We start from the raw sequence: 21866 nt of genomic DNA, 5'->3' as shown, positions 1-21866 counted from the left end.
TTGAGCCTGAAGTTCTGGGACCCAGTAGGAGAAAGGCTGGTGCCAATACCCCTAAGCTTATTGCACTAAAAACTACCCAAGAGAAGAGAGCTCACAACCACAACATCAGCCTCCATCCCTAGCCCCACACCAACAGTCCGGTGGTTTTGGAAAGGGGAGGGGGAACTGAAACAGGAAAAGAGGAGTCCCTTTCCCAAATACCGTTAGGAACTGTGAGGCCTAAGGTCAGAGGAAGGACCCCAAAATCTATCTTTCCGTCCAGGGACCCTGTCCTTGGAAAGTAGGTCATCAGGGAGAATTTTTCTAGTGAGCCTTCAGCACTGCCCAGCAGCCTTTCCATCATTGGGCCCCCAACGCAGCCCCATTCAATACCCGGGACAGTTCCAAAGGAGCAAATCCCACCGAGTCCAATTCAGCACTTGGGACAGCTCCCAGCCACTCTGCGGTCCTGTTGCCAGAAACCCAGGATGCCAGAAACGAAAGGCTTACCCCACTACACCCCCGGTTTAGTACAGAAGCCCCTCTCCCCTGCCCCTCCCACACTCGCTCCCATCCACCGGAGGCACCTGGTACTCCTCTCTTCCCTCTATGTCCAAAGAAAGAAAAGAAACCCAGACTCTAGGCTTCCCCGAGTGAGCCTAGAGAGAGGACCCCACCCACCTCCTTTCAGCCCTGAGCCTCTCAACGCCACTCACAGCTGGTTCTAAAACCACTTTCCTTCTCAACCACCCCCCCCCAAAATAAAATAAAATAAATACTCACGTGGGGGGCCCCAGCCCTGTAAGCAGATATGGCGGGGGGAGGCAGAGAGAGGTAGCTCCCCACACCCCGTTCTGAGCCCCCTTTCCGAAGGAGCCAGCTCCCATCTGGACTGGGGGGAGGAGAGACATGTGGAAGCACTGAGTGAGGGGAGGGGAGAAGGGAGAGGGGAGGAGGCAGGAGCGGAGGACTGCGGGGGGGGGGTGTCGGGATGGGGGCGAGGGAATCCTTCAATTTCATTCTCTCCCCATGTCTACATCAGCCCTGCAGGCTCAGCTCTTTAATATTTACACACAGGAAGAGGGAAGGATGAGAAAGAACAGAGAGTGAGGGGGGCAGGAGATACCTGAGCTCAAAGGGCATAAACGCAGGGGCCTTGGGGAGCTAGGAGCTCACACCATCCCCAGCCCATTCCCATTCTGAGCTCTTGACTGGAAGGAAAAAGGAACCCTGGGACCATTCTGTCCCTTTGTTAACAAGACACTTTGAAGCAGCATCAGAAAAAGATCAGATCCCCACCCACATACCTGGACACCCCCACAAACCCAGATTTCTCGGGTGCCTTATGTTCAGAGGGCAGAGGCAGTATTCATGCACAAGCACGTTCTGATGCTTGGAGGCGTGTTTGCATGTGGACCGCTGTGTAAAAGCACATGAACACGTCAGCTAGCATGTACAGGTTTATACAAGTATGTTCTGAGTGCATCCACATGTAACAGCCCATGCAGTCATACGCAAACTTATATAATCGTATGTGTCAACCAGTCCCCAAGCGACCTCCTCGCAGCTCTCCAGCTAAAACCCCAAGGACAAGGCCACCCACCTCCCCAGATTCCCTTTTCACAGGCCCCTCCCTCACAGCCTCACTTTTTCTTTCTGTAACATGGGGAGAAGGACTGACGGGAAGGCATGCTGCATTTGAGCCCAGGGACTTGACAAGTTATTAGCAACGATGAGCTGGCAGTGCGTTGCCATAACGATGGTGCCACCACCTCACCCCAGCTCAAACCCAGACTCCCCAGACAGCAGGAGGCCCGCTGAGCCAGCAGCCTTCAGACCTGGGGGAGGGGGTGGGTAAAGAGGGAATCAAGACGTACCGCTTGTAGAGTGCAGGGTATGCAGCTGTTCTTCCAACCCCCACTGAGAGACAAAGCTTTGAATCTACCAAGTGGAATGAAATCAGATGCTGGAACGGTTTCCTGACCATGGGGAGGGAAGACACTGGAAGGGGTCTGTAGAAGCCCCTCTAGACAAAAGCTCCTGTTGTCACTTGCTCTTTTGTCCCCTCACTCAAAAGAACCTCTTCCACTGATCTCAGTAGATTAATAGAAAAACCAAACAAATAGGAAGCACTTCTATGAATTTTGATTTTCCCATCTGTAAAATGGGAACACTTATCTTTTTTTTTTGCGGTACGCGGGCCTCTCACTGTTGTGGCCTCTCCCGTTGCGGAGCACAGGCTCCGGATGCGCAGGCTCAGCGGCCATGGCTCACGGGCCCAGCCGCTCCGCGGCATGTGGGATCTTGCCGGACCGGGGCACGAACCCGTGTCCCCTGCATCGGCAGGCGGACTCTCAACCACTGAGCCACCAGGGAAGCCCGGGAACACTTATCGTTATCATTTAGCCCAGGCTCCTGGAAGGCTTAATTAGAAAGAGTTTAAGGGTAACCACAGACCCCTCCAAAATCAGACAAGCCCCAGAAGTTTCTCTACCTAACAGGAACATATGAAGTAAGGAACCATCAGGCCAATGAGGCAAAATGCATCAGAAACTGGATGGGATGAAGGAAAATGGAGCTCAGCCAGCCCAAGTTCCAACATCAACTGGAGAGAGATGATGTGAGCTGCCAGGCAGCAGCTGCCACAGAAGAAAGTCTGGGAGTCTGGCCTGCAGCAGCTTCAACCCTCAGCAGGAATTAAGAGATGCTCAATGGCCTACCTCAGTGGTGGGTAGGTCTAGGAATCCCCATTCCCAGGAACATCTGTAACTCCTTCTCTTTGGAAAGGGGTCCCAGGTTGAAGGATCTACAGCCTTAAGGTTACTGAGTCTTTGTTTCTTCTCCCCAGATCCCCTCTGCTCAGTTTTGATGAGCAGAGCGTGGGGTGAGACTGGGGGTTTCTAGGAATGGAAAGCAACATGGAAGGTTGTAAAGTTCCTAGGCTAAAACTAGTCAGGAACCCACAAGTTTGCTGTGTGACCTTGGGCAAGTCCTCTCCCTTCTCTGGACTTCAGTCTCCTCACTTTGTAATTAAGAGGTTGGACCAAGTCAATTCTAAGCTTCCTCCCCTGGCCATCACTCTAGAGCTACATACAAGCGCACTCCTTGGATGTGAGCCCCCTGGCATAAAATGCAGTGGGCACTGCCTGCCAGATCAGTGGGGTGGGGGGGTGGGGGATGCGGGGGTTGTATCTGAGGCTGTTCATCCTATGTTCATGTTCCTTTTAGAAACACCTGCCACCCTAGCCCTCCCGGCTCCCTTTTTAGACCCTGATTCACTGCCAACTCACGAAGCCTCTCCCTCCCCTCCCTCTTCTCTTCTCCTCCTCTCTCCCTTTTAGGCCTTGGCAGCTGGGTGCAGAAGTAGCCCCAGCACTCAGGGAATGCTGGGTGGAGGTGGAGGGCAGTGCCACCAGGGTCAGAGAGAGCACACCAGGGAGTACCACTCTCTAACCCTGGCCCAGCCCAGCTCTTTGAGTCACCAAAAGACCTGGGTTGGAGTCTTTCCGAACCACTGACTAGCAGTGTGTGATTGTGGGGAATGCAATTCACCTCTCAAGCCTCAACATCCTTATCTGTAAATTGGCATTATACTAAGTTGAACCACATGAAATTGCTGTTTTGTAGGTAAAAAACAAAAACAGTTGAATATTGGCAATTTCATATGGCTTAACCTGCCCTGCCTGTTTCCCGGGATTGTTAGGAAGATGAGAAAAGTGTTGAGAAGGGAGCGTTTTTTAAAAGCCCTGAACTGACATAAGGGCATTTTTTTAAATTATTATTACTTCAAAGAGCTTTTGCACAGGCCCACCAGAGTCAGTGGGCTGAACCAATGACCCAGAACTTGGAAATTTAGGGACTGGAAGTCTGGAAACAGCCACCTGCTCTGATGACTAAGAACAGGACAGAAGCCTCCACCTGGCCTCCTGAGCTCCTGGCTCTAAAGGGCCCTTGGTGAAACAGTACTGGGGTGACACAAGTTCCAGGCCCCAAGAAGGAGAAGCACACACAGGCACATACACTCCAGCCCCCCCCACCCACAGGCCCAAGGGCCTCAGCATGCAGCTAGGACACAACCAGTAGCATCACAGAGGGTACCCCATGGGGTAGGTGAAGGTGGGAACCAACATGGAAAGTGCAATGCAGCTCTTGCCTGAGTCAGGGGTGAGGAGTCCCTGGGGAGGGGGTTTGAGCTGACCTCTGAAAAGTCCCCTCTCCCTGTCCCATCCCCAATACCACCAGAAATCCCCTGGGAGAGGAGGGGACAAAGCCCAGGTGCGAGTGATTCAGAGTGAACCCTGCTCGGATACATTCTCTCTCTCTCTCTCTCACACACACACACACGCACACACACATTCACACAGGCCACAGATACCTGGACCCACTCACAGAAACAGTCGCACCGGCACACACACATCCATTCGCATACACACTCAGAGACATCCACAGACACACAGTGACAACACACACTCACTCACACACATGTCCACCGACACATACACAGCAACACCCTCCATACTCACACGGCATACACCCACTGACACGCACACACTCACCCACAATGACACACGCACACTCGCTGCATACACTCACTGGCACACACAATCACCCACAGACCCACGGTGACACGCACGCGCACTCACACACCTGCAGAGGAAACTTCTCTCTGGATCTCCCCGACACCGCCACTTGCCCTCCACAACCCAGCTGGCTGCTCCCTCCCAGACCCAAGCCTCAGCGGGCCAGGGCTGGGCCGGGGCGGGCGGCCACGCGGCTCTACCCCGAGAGCCGGTCCGCGCTCCGCGTGGTCCGCCACCCGTCCCTCCGGTCAGGCCCGCGGGCAGCCAGGGCGGGGCGGGGGCGGCGGAGGAGGCCCAGTCCTCCCCCATCCCGGGGCCGGGAGCCGAGGCCGCCGGAGCCCGGGGCGTGGGCGGCGCCGGGGCCGCAGCCAGGCCGAGGCTGGGGGGCGCTGCAGAGGGCGCGGCGCGCGAGGCCCCGTCCCCACCCCTCTCCGCGCCTTACCTGGCCCGGCTTGGGCTCCGGCCGGGTTACATGGTGCCGGCGGCCCGGGCCGGGGGCGCTGCGGCGGCTGGCGGGCGGGCAAGGACGGGGCCCGGCACTGCGGAGCCCCAGGCTGAGGGGCCACGCTGGCTGCTGAGCCCCGAGCGAGCGCCGAGCGGCTGCGGGCGCGGGAGCGGGAGGCGGCCAAGCCACGGAGGCTGGATTTCCCGGGGACCAGGAAGGGGAGGCGGGGGGGATCCCGCCCGCGCGCTCCGCCTCCGCCCCCGCCCCCGCCCCCGCGCACGGCCGCTTAGCCCGGAGCCGGCGAGAGGGAGGGGGACCGAGCTCCCCGCCCCCGCACGGGACCCAGGAGGGCCGAGGCTGCAGCTCGCGAACGGCCGCCGGGGTCTCAGAGGAGCCCCCGCTTAGCTGAGCGACAGCGCTGGGGAGACCCAGGTGGGGGGGGCGAAGAAGCCCCCGCCTCCCCGGGGACCGCCGGGGACCCAGGAACGGGCACACACAGAGTCACAGTCACGCACAGCCGCCTAGGCACAGGGACCCCAGCCCAGAGGCGGGCGGTTAGGGAAACAGTCACACAGCCTCCCAGACACGGTCTCGCGCCCCACTGAGGCACAGTCACACCCTGAATGTCACACACAGCGCCCCGGGCACATCCCTCTAGGAGACTCTTCGGGTTTCCCGGGTGAGCTACTCGATTTCAGCTCCTGGCCTCGGGTCTAAGAGCCCCCTTCCACTGCTTCCCAGGGTGGGGCGCTGTGCCGGGCCTCAGAGCCACAGACAGGCATCCCCCATTCACAGTCCACACAGCCCAGGCATCCCCAGTGTGGAGCGAGAACCCCGCTAGACCTGTCGACTTTGCTGGGGCCCCCACCTGTACCCACTGTGCCCGTCCACCGCTAGGCCCTGAGCCAGGGGTAGTGCCTAGGTGGGGGCGGGGGGGGGGAGGGAAAGGGGATGGTCCGAAGCACAGCCGGAGGCTGCAGAGCCAGGACACAGGCTGCAGGAGACAGGAGAGGCGGAGGAGAGCTGACTGCAGCAGTCCCTGGCTTGAATCCGTCTTGGCGCCCAGAGCGATGCTGTAATGGGGGCGCGGGCGCGCGCCCTGGGGAAGCCGCTTGGGGAGGGGCTCATTCTGGATTTCGATTTCCCTGGGTGAGTGTGAAGAGAGCACTGCCCCAGGCTCCGAAAGTTGGGCTGGAGAGTAGTGGGCAACCTTAAAGCCTTCTTGCCCTCTTCCCTCCTCCACACTTTCTGGTCCTGAAAGCTTTGGGGTGGTGAGGTGTGGGCTTGGGAGGCTAGGGACACTGACCACCCTCCTCTCTAGGAACAGACCTTGGAGTAGCTCTGATTGAATACCCACCCAACAACCTCCTTCTCCCTGTACCCCTTTGGGGTCACTGGATCTCCTCCTCATATAAAGGGGGAGACTGAGGCAGAGAAAGTAGAAGTCACAAGCCCAAGTGAATTAAAACTGGGAGTCAAGCCCTTTTTCCATTTCCCAAGAAGATGTTTAAAGATGCCACATGACATAAAGTTCTGGTGGGAGATAGGCAGACTGGTCACCTGTCCTGCTGCCCACATGACCTGTTCAGTCAAGACGTTTCAACATGAGCTAAGGTTGCAGATAATTCCCCAGCCTAGGGATCGGCCAAGAGCAGATATCAGGGAAAATAAGATATAAGGAACCCCCCTTAGAACTACAAGAAGCATCTCACTTTCCATGAAGCATAAGAACAGCCATCATGTAGGATGCTAAAAGGCACCACTATGTTTTCTCAGTTCTAAGATGTATACTTTGTTAACTATTCTGAAATTGGAAGAGCATCTTACAATGGATAGGGACATTTTATATGGTTCTCTACATTTCTCTTACAGTTGTATAAAAGAGCTGATGTGTTTTAGAATTGAGAAATAGTGTAGTTTTCACTTGTTTATTCCACAAACATTTACTGATTGTACCTGGCACCTTGCTAGCCCATTGAGGCATAAAGATTAGTCAGACAGACTTTAGATAGTGTTCTCCCACATCCATCCAGTGATGTATAAGGGAGATGGAGACGTAAATCAATCATTACTATGAGAGCCAGCTTCATGGGAGTGTGAGCAGTGCAGTCACACAGAGCCCCATGCTTACAAGGTTTTATGCTCTGCTGTCACTGTCTTGAAATTCTTAATAATTTTTTAACAAGGGACCCTGCACTCCACAAATTATGACTGCTGTATTAGGAACGCCAGGCCTTAGTAGAAATGGGCACTAAATACTTTTAGCATCTAGAGCTCTGTCTGGGTGAAGAAGGGCAGTCAAAGAAGTAAAGAAGCATAACAGAAGCATATAAGTAGAGTTTCAAAGATTGGGAGAGAGAATTAGGGTAGAGAGCCACACATGTACAGAGACAGAAATTCATCAAAATGTCAATCAAGCAGTATGGCAGACCAGGTGCTTGGTTCATCCTCCCACTGAAAGCATGATAAATGATTTTTTTTTAATTTTTAAATCTTCTTAAATTCATCAATGAGCTGGCAAAAAAATAAAAATCACTCCAGCCAAAATCTAAGTGAAGGCAGAACCAGAGAGGTGAGCAGAGCACTGAAGCCAACTTTAGCCTTGGGAGCTGTAACACATTGGTTGCAAAAGGGGCTCACCTCTTCCTGAATCCTTGTCTTTTGCCATATGACTTTGCAACTTCCTGCATCAAGAGGGCACTCTATTTTCCCACCCCTTGAATCTGGGTGAACTTGTGACTTGCTTTAACCAATAGAATGTGGAAGAAGTCATGGTGTGCCAGTTCTAAGCCTAAGCTATAAGAGGCTTGCCTACTTCTACTCTTTCTCTTGGTCTCCTGCCTCCTTTCTGAGAACAAGCCTGGTAACCTGCTGTCGGATGAGAGACAAGATACAAGAGAGCTTTGCTATCCAAGACAAGACCATCATAGACCAGCCTATAGCCAGCTGACCCCCAACCATGTGAGAGAGTCCAGCTGAGAGCAACAGAGACATATACCTAACCGTGGCTGACTGCAGACAGTTAAGTGAGACCAGCTGAATGAGAAGAGCCACCCAGTCAGTGTGATGACTCTTGAGCAATAATAGATGCTTATTAATTTAAGCCACTGATTTGTTTGTTTGTTTGTTTGTTTTTGGTTTTTTGGTATTTTTTTTGCGGTACGCGGGCCTCTCACTGTTGTGGCCTCTCCCGTTGCGGAGCACAGGCTCCAGACGCGCAGGCCCAGCGGCCATGGCTCACGGGCCTAGCCACTCCGCGGCATGTGGGATCCTCCCGGACCGAGGCACAAACCCGTGTCCCCTGCATCGGCAGGCGGACTCTCAACCACTGCGCCACCAGGGAAGCTCTAAGCCACTGATTTTTTGAATAATGTGTTATATCACAATATTGTGGCAATAAATAACTGATTCAGGGGTATTTGCTAACATATGAAATTGAACTTCACTTTTTGTGAAAGAAGGACATGAGGGAAAGACAGGACAGGACATGAGGGAAAGAAGATGAAGCACAGGGTTTAACTTGGGCAAATACTTCCCTGTTTAAACTTAGAACCCTAAAGGGCTCTACTCTAATGTACAGGTGAACTAGGAAAAAACTCACCCCATCCCCACATGTAGGAAATTGCAAGGAAAATTATCTGTTTTAAACCTTGGCAATAACAATGAGTGTAGGGAGGAAGAGTCACCTCCTGAGATTCCATAACTACAATTTAGACCTCACGTGCAATCAAATTCACTCTACTGAGGTGACCTGAAAAACCTGAAACCAAAAATTTAGTATAAAATGTTCCTAGACAGGTAGTGCCCCAGGTGCCTGGCAGAAGCAAATGTAAATCTTTGTTAGAGGAACTCACTTTCATCTTAGGCCTCAAATAATTTCCACAGATAAAGTTCCAAAGAAAATGAACAACAAACGGCAGAAATGCATCTGCAAAGCACCCAGTTATTAGACTTATGAGACACAGAACATAAAATAATTATGTTTAATGTATTTAGAGAAATAAAATAATCCTGTTGCATTTGGCTTATTTTCCTTGTCTTATTGTGCTGGCCAGAGTACAATAGAGTACAACGTTAGGTAGAAGTGGTGACGGTGGGTATGTTTGTTTCATTCATAACTTTAATGCTCTGACATTTTTTCTTTTGGATGATACTTATTGTAGGATTTTTGAACACCTCTCTTGATCAGGTAAAGGCAGTTCCGCTTTACTTCTAATTCACTAAGGTTTTAATCAAATATATGTTGAATTTTTCAAGGACTTTTTCTGCATCTTTTGACATGATCATATGGCTTTTCTCCTTTAATCTGTTGTCATCATTCCATTTAGAGATTTTCCTAACATTAAATTTCACTTTCCTGAGATAAACCCAATTTACCTGAAGAGCTTTATGGTTTATTTTACATATACTGTTGGATTTGATCTGCTAAAATTTTGTTTTGGATTTTTGCATCCTATATTGATAAGTAAAATGAGCCTGATATTTTCCCTTTTTTTTTTTTGTCTAGGATTTGGTTTCTAAATTATTCTAGCTGCATAGAGTGAGTTGGGGGAATATTATCTCTCTTCTTTTCTCTGAAGAAGTTTATATAAGATTGGGATGATCAGTTATTTGTAATTTTGGTGAGACGCATCCGTAAAACAATCTGGAACTGGTGTGTTTTTTTTTTAATGGGAAGTTTTCTGTTTTGCTTTGTTTTGTTTTGTTTCACTATTGCTTCTGTTTCTTTAACAGGACTATTCATTTGCTTTATTTTTATTTTTATTTTTATTTTTTTGGCCGTGCTGCGCGGCTTGCGGGGTCTTAGTTCCCTGACAGTGAAAGTACCGAGTCCTAACCACTGGAGCACCAGGGAATTCCCTAATAGGACTATTTCAGGTTTTCTATTTCTTTTGAATCAATTCTAATAATTTATATCTTGCTAAGAATGTCTATTTTTTCTGTTTTCAAATGTATTGTCATGAAGTTGATGATAAAATTCTATCATCTTTTGAATCTGCTTCCTCTGCAATTGTCCCCCCTTTTATAATATTTATTTGTGCCTTCTCTCTTTTTCTTGATTCTCATTGCCAGAGACTTGTCCATATTTTAATTATTGTAAAGGACCAATTTTGTTAGTTTTGTTGCTCTTCTGTATTGTATCTTTTCTAATTTCTTCATTTCTGCTCTTATTTTTATTATCTACTTCCCTCTATCTTCTTTAAGTCTACTCCTTCTTTAACTCACTGCTTAAATTGGAAATGTAGTTTTTTTAATTTTTGGCCTTTCCTCTTTTTAAATATAAATATGTAAGGCTATAAATTATCCTTGGGAATTCCCTGGTGGTCCAGTTACTAGGACTTGGTGCTTTCACTGCCAAGCACCCGGGTTTGATCCCTGGTCAGAGAACTAAGAACCTGTAAGCCACAGCGTGGCAAAAAAAAAAAATTATCCTTGAAGAAGTATTTTCACTGCATTTCATATGTTTTCATTATCATTCAATTCTGAGTGTTTTTAAGCTTCCATTGAGATTTCTTCTTTGATCTATGAGTTATTTGGAAGTGTGTTAATCATTTCCAAATAGCAGTATTTAGTGTACGTTTTTGTTATTGTCTTCTAACCTAATTGCACTGTGATCAAAGAATCTTGCCTGTATGATAGTTGTTGTTTGAAATTTGCTCTGTGACTAGTATATAATCAATGTTTGTAAATGTTACATGTGTGCTTATGGTAGTTAGTCTCCAAGGTGGCCCCCAATTATTCTCATCTCAAGGTGTTTATTCTTTTGGGTAGTCCCCTCCCACATTGAATAATAGGGCTGTTATGTACAACCAATATGACGTTGCAGAAATGACAGTACGGGATTTCTGAGGCTACATCGTGAAACACGTTGCAGTGTCCATCTTTTGGTCTGAGGTTGCTCACACTGAGGGAAGCCAGCTGCAATGTCATGAAGACACTCAAGCAGCCCTGTGAAAGGTCCTACATGGGAAGGAACTGAGGCTTCCTTCCAACCACTAGCACCAGTTTACTTGTTATGTGGGTGAACCTGTTTGAAAGCAGATCCTCCAGCTCCAGTCAAGAAGACTGTAGCCACTGACAACATCTCTCTGAGTCTCATGAGACATATTGAACTAAAACCACCCAGCCAAGCTGCTCCTGAACTCCTGACCCACAGACACTTACAGATTTAAAAAATGCTTATTTTTGTTTTACACTATTGAGTTTGTGCAGCAGTGGATAACTAAGACAGTTTTGAAGAAGATTTTGTACTCTCTATTGTAGAAAGGAGAATTATGTACAGTCATGCTTCTGTTTGTTCAATTTTATTGTTTATATCTTCAATATATTTAGTGAATTTTTATGTGCTTGACTTGTCAGCAATTTAAGAAAATGTGTTGAAATCTCCCATCGTAATGGTGGATCTGTGGATTTCATATTGTAGCCCTATCAAATTTTCTTTATATATCTTAAGGTTACTTTCTTAGGTGCATGCGTGGTACGATTAAAGAGGAAAAGTAAAACTATCATTATTTTCAAATGACATAATTTTCTACATAGAAAATAATCTAAAGACAAACTATTAGATGTAATTGTATTTAGCAAGGTATCTGAATAGAAGATCAATATGCAAAAGTCACTTGCATGTTTTTACATTAACACAATAATAAAACATGTAATTTGTAAAAGTACATCATTTATAATAGCTACAGAGGTGTTAAATATTTAATAATAAATCTAATAAAAGATACATAAAAGTATAAATATTTACTCAAATTCATTAAACAAGACCTAATCAATGGAAAGATATTTCACATTCATGGATAAAAAATCATGATTTTGTAATGATGTCAGTTCTTTCCATATTGATCCCTGCATTCAATGCTATTTCAATTTTTAAAAGTGTAGGGCTTCCCTGGTGGCGCAGTGGTTGAGAGTCTGCTTGCCGAAGCAGGGGACACGGGTTCGTGCCCCGGTCCGGGAAGATCCCACGTGCCGCACAGCGGCTGGGCCCGTGAGCCATGGCCACTGAGCCTGTGCGTCCGGAGCCTGTGCTCCACAACAGGAGAAGCCACAACAGTGAGAGGCCCACATACCGCAAAAAAAAAAAAATGTAATTTGATAAGCTGATTCTAAAATCATTATGGAAAAATAAAGAACCAAGAACAACTAAGGCACATTTTAAAAAACTTTTTATCATGAAAAATTTCAAACACACACACAAATATATAGTAGAAAGACTAATATAACACCCCCGCCCCTATGTATCTATTACCCAAATTCAATTATTATAAATTCCTGGCCAACTTAGTTTAATCTATATATCTCCCACTCTCCCTCTCTGTATTATTTTAAAGTGAGTCATAAACATAATATTTTGTTAATAAATATTTTAGTATGTATCTCCAAAACCCAAGAATTTTTTGTTAAACCTAATTGCAATATAATGATCACATCTAATAAATTTAACAATAATCCCTTAATATCATCAAACATCTAAGGAAATAGCCAATCAAATATTCCTGATTTCTCATACATTGTACAGTGGACCCTTGAACAACACAGGTTTAACTGTGTGGGTCTACTTATTCACAGATTTTTTTTCAGTGAATGTGTACTACAGTACTACATGATCCATGGTTGGTTGAACCCACAGATGTGAAACAGCAAATATGGAGGGCCCACTGTAAAGTTATAAGTGGATTTTTGACTGCTCGGAGGGTCAGCTTCCCTAACCTCCACATTGTTCAATGTTCAAGGGTCAGCTGTAATTGACTGATGTCATTTAAGTCTTTTTAATATCTAGATTCCCTCTCTCCATTTTTCTCAGCAAATTTATTTGTTGCAAAAAACAAGATTGTTAATCTTGAGAACTTCCTACAGTTTGGATCTTTTTACCTGCAGAGTTATTTATCATATTTCTTTATCCCTCATATTTTTTGTACATTGCTAATTAGATCTAGAAGTTTGATCAGATGCAGGTTCAACTTTGGGGCAATAATTCTTCATAAGTGATGTTATATATTTCTATCATAATCTCTCTTTTTATGATGTCTCCTTTTTCTGCATTAGAGGCTGCAAAATGGTGGTATACCAGTTTTATAATACCCTCCTCAATTATTAGCTGGAGCACTTTTACAAAGAAATACTTCTATCAAAAGAAACTTCTCTCCTCAATTATTTTACTGCCCTAATGTAAAGTTTGTAGAGGAAAAGAAGAAAAAACACGTGATTTTTTTTTCCCCTTCAGTTTTCAGTCTTTAAACAATGAGTTGGGTAAAAAAATGAATCTTGACCTCAAAAAGTAGAAGAAAAAATCTTTGACTATAAAAAAAGCAATTCAAAATGGATTATAGACCTAAATGTGAATGGTAAAATATTAAAGCTTACAGAAGAAAATATGGGAGAATATCTTTATAGCCTTGAAATGGGCAAATATTTCTTAAGCAGGATGCAAAATGTGCTACCAGTATAAGAAAATATTAAAAAGAGGATTATGGGAATATGGTGGAATAGAAAGCACCAAGAATCTGTCTTCCCACCTACACATCTGCATTGTGAGAATTTGTCTGATATAACTATTTTGGAACTATGGAGTCTATTGAGGGCTTGAAACTTTCAGGGGAAAACTTGGACTGTAAATTGCTATTGATTTTGGTCAATTTCAGCTTTTAGTACGGTAGCAGTGGCCTGTTCCCCATCCTCAGCCATGTAGCAGGTAGCTGTGCATGTGTTCCTGGAGCAGCTTGCATAAGCCAGGGTGCAGAAAGGGCCCTGTTCTCAAACTATCAGAGATCTATGCTCTGCTCAATGAAGCCATATCTAATAATAGAGGTATAGACAAAGAGGAAGTGTCCATTGTTGTTGGACTTCCACCTATTATTGCAAGACCCTACCCCTCTGGCTAAAATGATTTCCAGAGATTTATGGGGCTGGAGATTTTCTCCCCATTCATTTTCCTCTTTTCCATTTTTGGGACACAGGAATTAAAGACTAAGATATTCAAAAGCAACTACATGTTCAAGAGAAATTAGAGTGTCACCATCCATGCCCAGGAAAAGGTACAGGCTCAGAAAACACTTGAGAAGACCTCAACTTTACACCTCATGTTGATCCTTGGTACAGAAACAGCCTACAAGAATTTATTTTAAAAAAACAACAGCAAACCCTCAGGATGAGGGAAAAATCTGATTTCCAGAGTTACCACTTTATTAGATTAAAATGTCCAGATTTCAACAACAACAATAAAATCACAAAGCCACACAAAAAAAACACAAATCACAAAGAAACAGAAAAGTATGGCTCATTCAAGGGAAAATAATAAGCCAACTGAAACTGTCCCTGAAAAAGACCTAATGGTGGCTCTACCAGCCAAAGGCTTAGAACAACTGTCTTAATAAAAAGAAACTGAAAAGATATTCTGGAGATGAAAAATATAATAACTGAGGGGAATTCCCTGGTGGTCCAGTGGTTAAGAATCCTCCTTTCAATGCAGGGGACACAAATTCAATCCTGGTTGGGGAACTAAGATCCCACATGCTGCAGGGCAACTAAGCCCATGTGCCACAACTACTGAGCCTGCACTCTGGAGCCCACAAGCCACAATGAGAGAAGCCCGTGCACTGCAAAGAAGAGCCCGTGCACCTCAACTAAAGATCCTGCATGCCACAGCTAAGAGGTCCACATGCCACAACGAAGATCCTACATCCTGCAACAAAGACCTGACACAGCCTAATTAATTAATTGAAAAAAAATGCAATAACTGAAATAAAAATTTACTAGAGTGTCTCAAAGGCAGATGTGAGCAGGCAGAAGAAAATATAAGTGAACTTGAAGATAGGACAATGGAAATTACTGAGGCTGAGGAACAGGAAGAAAAATGAACAGAGCCTAAGAGACCTGTGGGGCACCATAAAGGAGACCAATGTACATATTGCAGGCATCCTAGAAGGAGACAAAAAAGAGAAAGGACAAGAAAGAGAAAGGACTCTTCAAATATTTGGCTAAAAATCTCCCAAATTTGATGAAAGACATGAATATAAACATTCAAGAAGCTCAATGAACTCCAAGTAGGATGAACCTAAAGAGACCCACACTGAGACTAATTATAATCAAACTTCAAAAGACAAAGAGAGAATTTTTTTTTTTTTTTACAAAGAGAGAATTTTGAAAGCACAAAAGAAAAGCAATTTGTCACAAACAAGGGATCATCAATAAAATAGTAAGCAGATTTCTCATCTGAAACTCTGGAGGCCAGAAGAAAGTGGCCAATATATTCAAAGTGTTAAAAGAAAAAACTATCAACCAAAAATCCTATATTCAGCAGAACTGTTCTTCAAAATGAGGGAGAAATTAAGACATTCACAGATAAACAAAGCTGAGGGAGCTTGTTACCAGTAAACCTGCCCTGCAAGAAATGCTCAAGGGAGTCCTGCAGATTGAAATGAAAGGACACTAGACTCAAAGCTGTATGGAGAAATAAAGATCTCACTAGAGGTAAATTCATGGACAATTATAACAGCTAGTATTATTGTAATGATGATTTGTAACTGTATTTTTTGTTTGTTTCTACATGATTTAAGAGACTAATACATTTAAAGAAAAAAATTAGTGTAAAAGTTAGTATTACTATAAATTTGGTTTGTAACTCCAAATTTGTCTTCTACATAATTTAGGAACTAATGCATTTTAAAGAATTATTAATTTATGTTATGGGACACACTATATGTAAAGACAAAATTTTGTGATATCAACAACTGAAAGGGGTGTGGACAGAGTTTTTTTATATGTTATTGAAGTTAAGCTGGTATAAATTCAAATTATTGTTATAATTTTAAGATTTTAAATGAAATCCCCATGGTAACTACAATGAAAAATAGCTCTAGAATATACACAAAGGAAATGAGAAAGGAATTTAAATGTTTCATTACAAAAAAAAATACCTAAACACAAAAGAAGACAATAATGCAAGAATAAGAGTGGCTATACTAATGTCAGACAAAATAAAATTTAAATCAAGAAGCATTACAAGAGGGCTTCCCTGGTGGCGCAGTGGTTGAGAGTCCACCGGCCGATGCAGGGGACACGGGTTCGTGCCCCGGTCCGGGAAGATCACACATGCTGCAGAGTGGCTGGGCCCGTGAGCCATGGCCACTGAGCCTGCACGTCCAGAGCCTGTGCTCCACAACAGGAGAGGCCACAACGGTGAGAGGCCCGCGTATGGCAAAAAAAAAAAAAAAAAGCATTACAAGAGACAAAGAAGGACATTATGCTGAATGAAATAAGCCAGTCATAAAAAGATAAATACTACATGATTCCACTTATATGAGGTACTTAGAGTAGTCAAAATCACAGAGACAGAAAACAGAATGGTGATTGCCACTCATCGGAGGGAGAAGGGAATGGAGAGTAATTGTTTTAATAGGTATACAGTTTCAGTTTTGCAAGTGGAAAAGTGTTCTGGATATGGATGGTAGCGATGGTTGTACAAGGATATGAATGTACTTAATACCACTAAATTGTACACTTTAAAATGGTTGTGAGGGTAAATTTTATGTTATGTGTATTTTACCACAATTTTTTTAATTGAAGAAAAATATTAACAAATTGGATTTTGTTAAAATTAAGCAGACGTTCACTAAAAGACACCATTAAGAGAATGAAAAGGCAAACCATAGACTGGGAAAAAATATTTGCAATACATGTATCCAATAAAGAACTCATATCCAAAATATACAAAGAATCCCTCCAAATCAACATGAAACAAAATAACAAACAAAAAATTTTAATGAGAAAAATACTTGAGTAACTACTTCTCAAAAGAGGGTCTCTCACTGGCCAAAAAACCTCAATTGGATACCACCACACACCCAACAGAATGGCTATATTTTTAAAAGAACAATACCAAGTGCTGGTGAAATGTGGAGCAACTAGAACTCTGATATATTACTGGTAAGTGTGTAATGGTACAATCATTTTTGGAAAACTGTTTGACAATATCTCTTAAAGCTAAACATATACCTACACTATGACCCAGCAATTCTACTCCTAGATATATATCCCCCCATAGTGAGCGCATATGTCCACCCAAAGACATGTACAAGAATGTTCATGGCAACTTAATTCATAATGGCCCCCAAATGAAAACAACAAAATGTCCATCAATGGTAAAATAAGTAAATAAATGTTAGAATATTAAAACAGTGGAAAATCATGCAGCAATAAAGAGAACAAACTACTGCTACGTGTTACAACATTGAAGAATTTATAACCTTGCTTCTTAAAATGTGGTCCACAAACCAGCAGTATCAGCATCACCTGAGAGCTTGTTAAAAATGCAGGATCCAAGGTCTTACTGAATCAGAACATACATTTTAACAAATTCACTAGTTGACGCAAATGCACACTGAGATTTGAGAAACACTATTCTATATCTTGTTCTGAGTGATAGTTGCATAGATGTATATAACTGTAAATTTTCATCAATCTCTACATTTAAGATAATACTTTCAATTGTACATATTTAGATCTATACATTTAAATGCACTCTACTGTGTCTTTTTAAACTCAATACAAAATTAAGATAATCAAACAAAAGTAATGATTTGGTTCACTAGCATTCTTAAGGGCACCAATGAGGATTTTAAAAATATCATTACAGGGACTTCCCTAGTAGGCCAGTGGCTAAGATTCTGCGCTCCCAATGCAGGGGGCCCTGGCTCGATCCCTGGTCAGGAAACTAGATCCCGCATGCTGCAACTATGGATCCAGCATGCCACAACGAAGATCCCGCATGCTGTGACTAAGACCCGGCACAGCCAAATAAATAAATAAATATTTTAAAAATATCTCATGGGCTTCTCTGGTGGCACAGTGGTTAAGAATTCACTTGCCAATGCAGGGGACACAGTTTCAAGCTCTAGTCTGGGAAGATTCCACATGTCGTGGAGCAACTAAGCCCATGCACCACAACTACTGAGCCTGTGCTCTAGAGCCCACAAGTCACAGCTACTGAAGCCTGCATGCCACAACTACTGAAGCACGGGCGCCTAGAGCCCATGCTCCGCAACAAGAGAAGCCACTGGAATAAGAAGCCCACGTACCACAACAAACAGTAGCCCCTGCTTGCCGCAACTAGAGAAAGCCTGCATGCAGCAATGAAGACCCAACACAGGCAAAAATTAATTAATTAATTAAAACAAAATTTTTTAAAAATCTCATTACAAACTCATGGATTTAAATATATTTAAAATATTGTAATCCATTGAATTAATTATTCTATTTTGCTCTCCTTTTCCCATCTTTGACCAAAGAGAACCTCTTTAAGCTGACTGCTGGGCACTTTGCAACTCCAGAAATATTGGTGATTTCCTTGCTTTCTAATATAAGAAAATGTTCCAGAACTTTCCTGGTGGCTCAGTGGTTAAGAATCCGCCTGTCAGTGCAGGGGACACAGGTTCGAGCCCTGGTCTGGGAAGATCCCACATGCCACGAAGCAACTAAGCCCGTGTGCCACAACTACTGAGCCTGCACCCTAGAGCCCGCGAGCCACAACTCCTGAAGTCCACACGCCTAGAGCCCATGCTCCACAACTAGAGAAAGCCTGCGCACAGCAATGAACACACAACGCAGCCAAAAAAAAGAAAAAGGAAATGTGGTACATATATACATATTATAGAATGGAATACTACTCAGCCATAAAAAAGAACAAAATCATGCCATTTGCAGAAACATGGATGCAACTATAGATTATCATACTAAGTGAAGTAAGTCAGAAAAAGACAAATACAGTATTACATCACTTATATGTGGAATCTAAAATATGACACAAATGATCCTACCCATCAAACAGAAACAGACTCACAGACATAGAGAACAGACTTGTGATTGCCAAGAGGTGGGTGGTTGGGGAGGGATGGACTGGGATTTTGGGTTTAGTAGAAGCAAACTATTACATATAGAAAGGATGGACCACAAGGTCCTACTGTATAGCACAGGGAACTATATTCAGTGTCCTGGGATAAACCATAATGGAAAAGAATATAAAAAGGAATATATGGGCTTCCCTGGTGGCGCAGTGTTTTAGAGTCCGCCTGCTGACGCAGGGGAAACGGGTTCGTGCCCCGGTCCGGGAAGATCCCACATGCTGCGGAGCGGCTAGGCCCGTGAGCCATGGCCGCCGAGCCTGCGCGTCTGGAGCCTGTGCTCTGCAACGGGAGAGGCCTCAACAGTGAGAGGCCCGCGTACCGCAAAAAAAAAAAAAAAAAAAAAAGGAGTATATATATATATATATATATATATATATATATATATATAAAACTGACTCACTTTGCTGTACAGCTGAAATTAACACAACACTGTAAATCAACTAAACTTCAATTTAAAAAGAATTGACATCAAGAATTTTTTAATTTCTTTATATGAATTCCTTCAAATGAATGAGAAAAAGATAATCAAATAGAAAAATATATGATACAAGAGTAAAATACATGAGCAAGATATATGAGCAGGGAATTCTCAGAGGAAAGGCCTATGGTTAATATACACTGAGAAAGATGCTCAAACTTATTAGTAAACAGGAAATGCAAATCAAGATCACATTGAGATACCAACTTACACCATTTTTTTTTTTTTTTTTGCGGTACACGGGCCTCTCACTGTTGTGGCCTCTCCCGTTGCGGAGCACAGGCTCCGGACGCGCAGGCCCAGCGACCATGGCTCACGGGCCCAGCCACTCCGCAGCATGTGGAATCTTCCCGGACCGGGGCACGAACCTGTGTCCCCTGCATCGACAGGTGGACTCTCAACCACTGCGCCACCAGGGAAGCCCAACTTACACCCATTTGATTGGCAAAAATTAAGATATCTGACAATTCCAAATGTTGGAGAGAATGTGGATCAACAGAATCTCCTATATTTCTTGTGGAGGTATAAATCTGAACAACGATTTTTAAATAATTTGGCATTAATTTACAAAGTTTGCCATTACACAGACCCTCAAGGATAATATTCAGAGTATTAACAACCAATACCACATGGATACGGACAAATTAGTACAGATGCCTTGGCCAACCAGACTGGATGCTAGCCAGTAGTGCTACCGGTGTGCACTGGTTTGTTACTAATGCTACTTCCAGTATAACTCAGCATTCCACCCCTATTTACATACCAATGGAAACCTGTTCATGTTTATCAAGAGATAGGTACAAGAATATTCATAGCAAGACTGTTAGATATTAATGCCCAGTCAAAATGCCTATTACCAGAAGAACAGATAAAATAATCATGGAGTAGTCACACAATGGAATATTATAAAGAGCATGCAGAAATATGGATAAATCTTAGTTAATATAATGTCAAATTTTCTCTAAGTCTCAGAAGATTATATATATGCTAATACGCTTTTCATAAAGTTCAAAAACAACTAAAACTGAACAATGTATTTAAGTCACATAGATATGTTATAAAACTATAAAAACAAAAAAGAAAGGGAATGATCATCACAAATTTAGGAAGGGGGAAGCACAGTTATAGGATGAAGAGGAGTAGATAGGTAGCTCTTCCAGCTGTGGGGTTGGATGGTGGGATTATAGGTATTCACTACATTCTTTTATATATACATACAAACATTCATTCATACACAAATAAGAGGTCTATGTCCAATGACGCCAGTGACCATGAACTAAGGGTTATGATTTATCCAATTCTGTGTCTCAGATTCATTAAAAAATTAAAGGCAATTTTGAAACATGAGCAAAGAACAAGGAATTTTCAAGAATGACCAAGCAGATAAGAAAAGGAACTAAATATAACTTCTAGAAATGAAAAATATACTAGTTATAATTAGAAACTCAATAAATGGGTTTAACAGCCAAGTGGAAGCAGGTACTAACAGAACCAGTGAAACAGAAAGATAGGACTGAAAAAATATATGCAGGAAGCATCATAGAGAAATAAAGCTCTGAGGGAGAAGGGTTAAGAGACACGAAGGGAACATGAAATGACCTAACATACTTCTAATCAGAAGCCCTCCCCCCCAAAAAAGAGGGAGAGAATAGGGCAGAAGCAATATATGGAGAGAGAATGATGATTTTTAAGAACTGGTAAATGTATCGAACTATAGATTCCCAACAAATTTCAAGTAGAATAAATAGAAAGAAATCCACACCTACAACATTATATTAAAACTGTAAAACCAAAGATAAAAAGAAGAATTTAAAAGCAGCCAAAGACAGGTTGTCTTCAAAGAAGCAATAGATAAGCTAACAATTTACTTCACACAGCAAGAACAGACACCCAGAAAACAGTGGATCAGTATGTTCAATATGCTAAGGAGACAAAACAATCAACTTAGAAATCTATGCCCAGTTTAAAAAGACTTTTCACATTTTTTTTTTGCTATACACAAAACCATCAATTTTATTCCAGAATACATCATCTTAATGATAATAAAAAGCTTCTGTATGCACATACTGCCAATATATTTTAAAAGGCCCAAATTTTAACAAATACAATAAAGAGTGGCATGGACATATATACACTACCAAATATAAAATAGATGGCTAGTGGGAAGCAGCCACATAGCAGAGGGAGATCAGCTCGGAGCTTTGTGACCACCTAGAGAGATGGGAGGGAGACACAAGAGGGAGGAGATATGGGGATATATGTATATGTATAGCTGATTCACTTTGTTATAAAGCAGAAACTAACACACCATTGTAAAACAATTATACTCCAATAAAGATGTTAAAAAAAAAAAAAGACTTTTCAAGATCATGGTGAAATAAAGATATTTCAGAGAAGAAAAAATTGAAAGATTGCCATTAGCAGACCTCAATAAAGAAAATTATAAAGGAAGTTCTTTAGACAAAATATCTTCTCAT

General features: G+C 43.5%; 1 protein-coding gene across 1 annotated transcript in view; it reads right to left on the bottom strand.

The window, feature by feature from the left end:
• Positions 1-5200, bottom strand: part of DLGAP3 (DLG associated protein 3) — a 59885-nt gene extending 54685 nt beyond the window's left edge. The window contains exon 1 of the mRNA XM_029229562.1: positions 5002-5200. The gene's annotated coding sequence lies outside the window, so the exon portion shown is untranslated. The remainder of the gene's footprint in view (positions 1-5001) is intronic.
• Between the last annotated feature and the right edge of the window lie 16666 nt (positions 5201-21866).

This window comes from Monodon monoceros, unplaced genomic scaffold (genome assembly GCF_005190385.1).
Source record: "Monodon monoceros isolate NGI ecotype Baffin Bay Population unplaced genomic scaffold, NGI_Narwhal_1 Super_Scaffold_18, whole genome shotgun sequence".
Classification (NCBI taxonomy): Eukaryota; Metazoa; Chordata; class Mammalia; order Artiodactyla; family Monodontidae; genus Monodon; species Monodon monoceros.
This window is presented reverse-complemented; position numbering and strand designations above follow the sequence as displayed.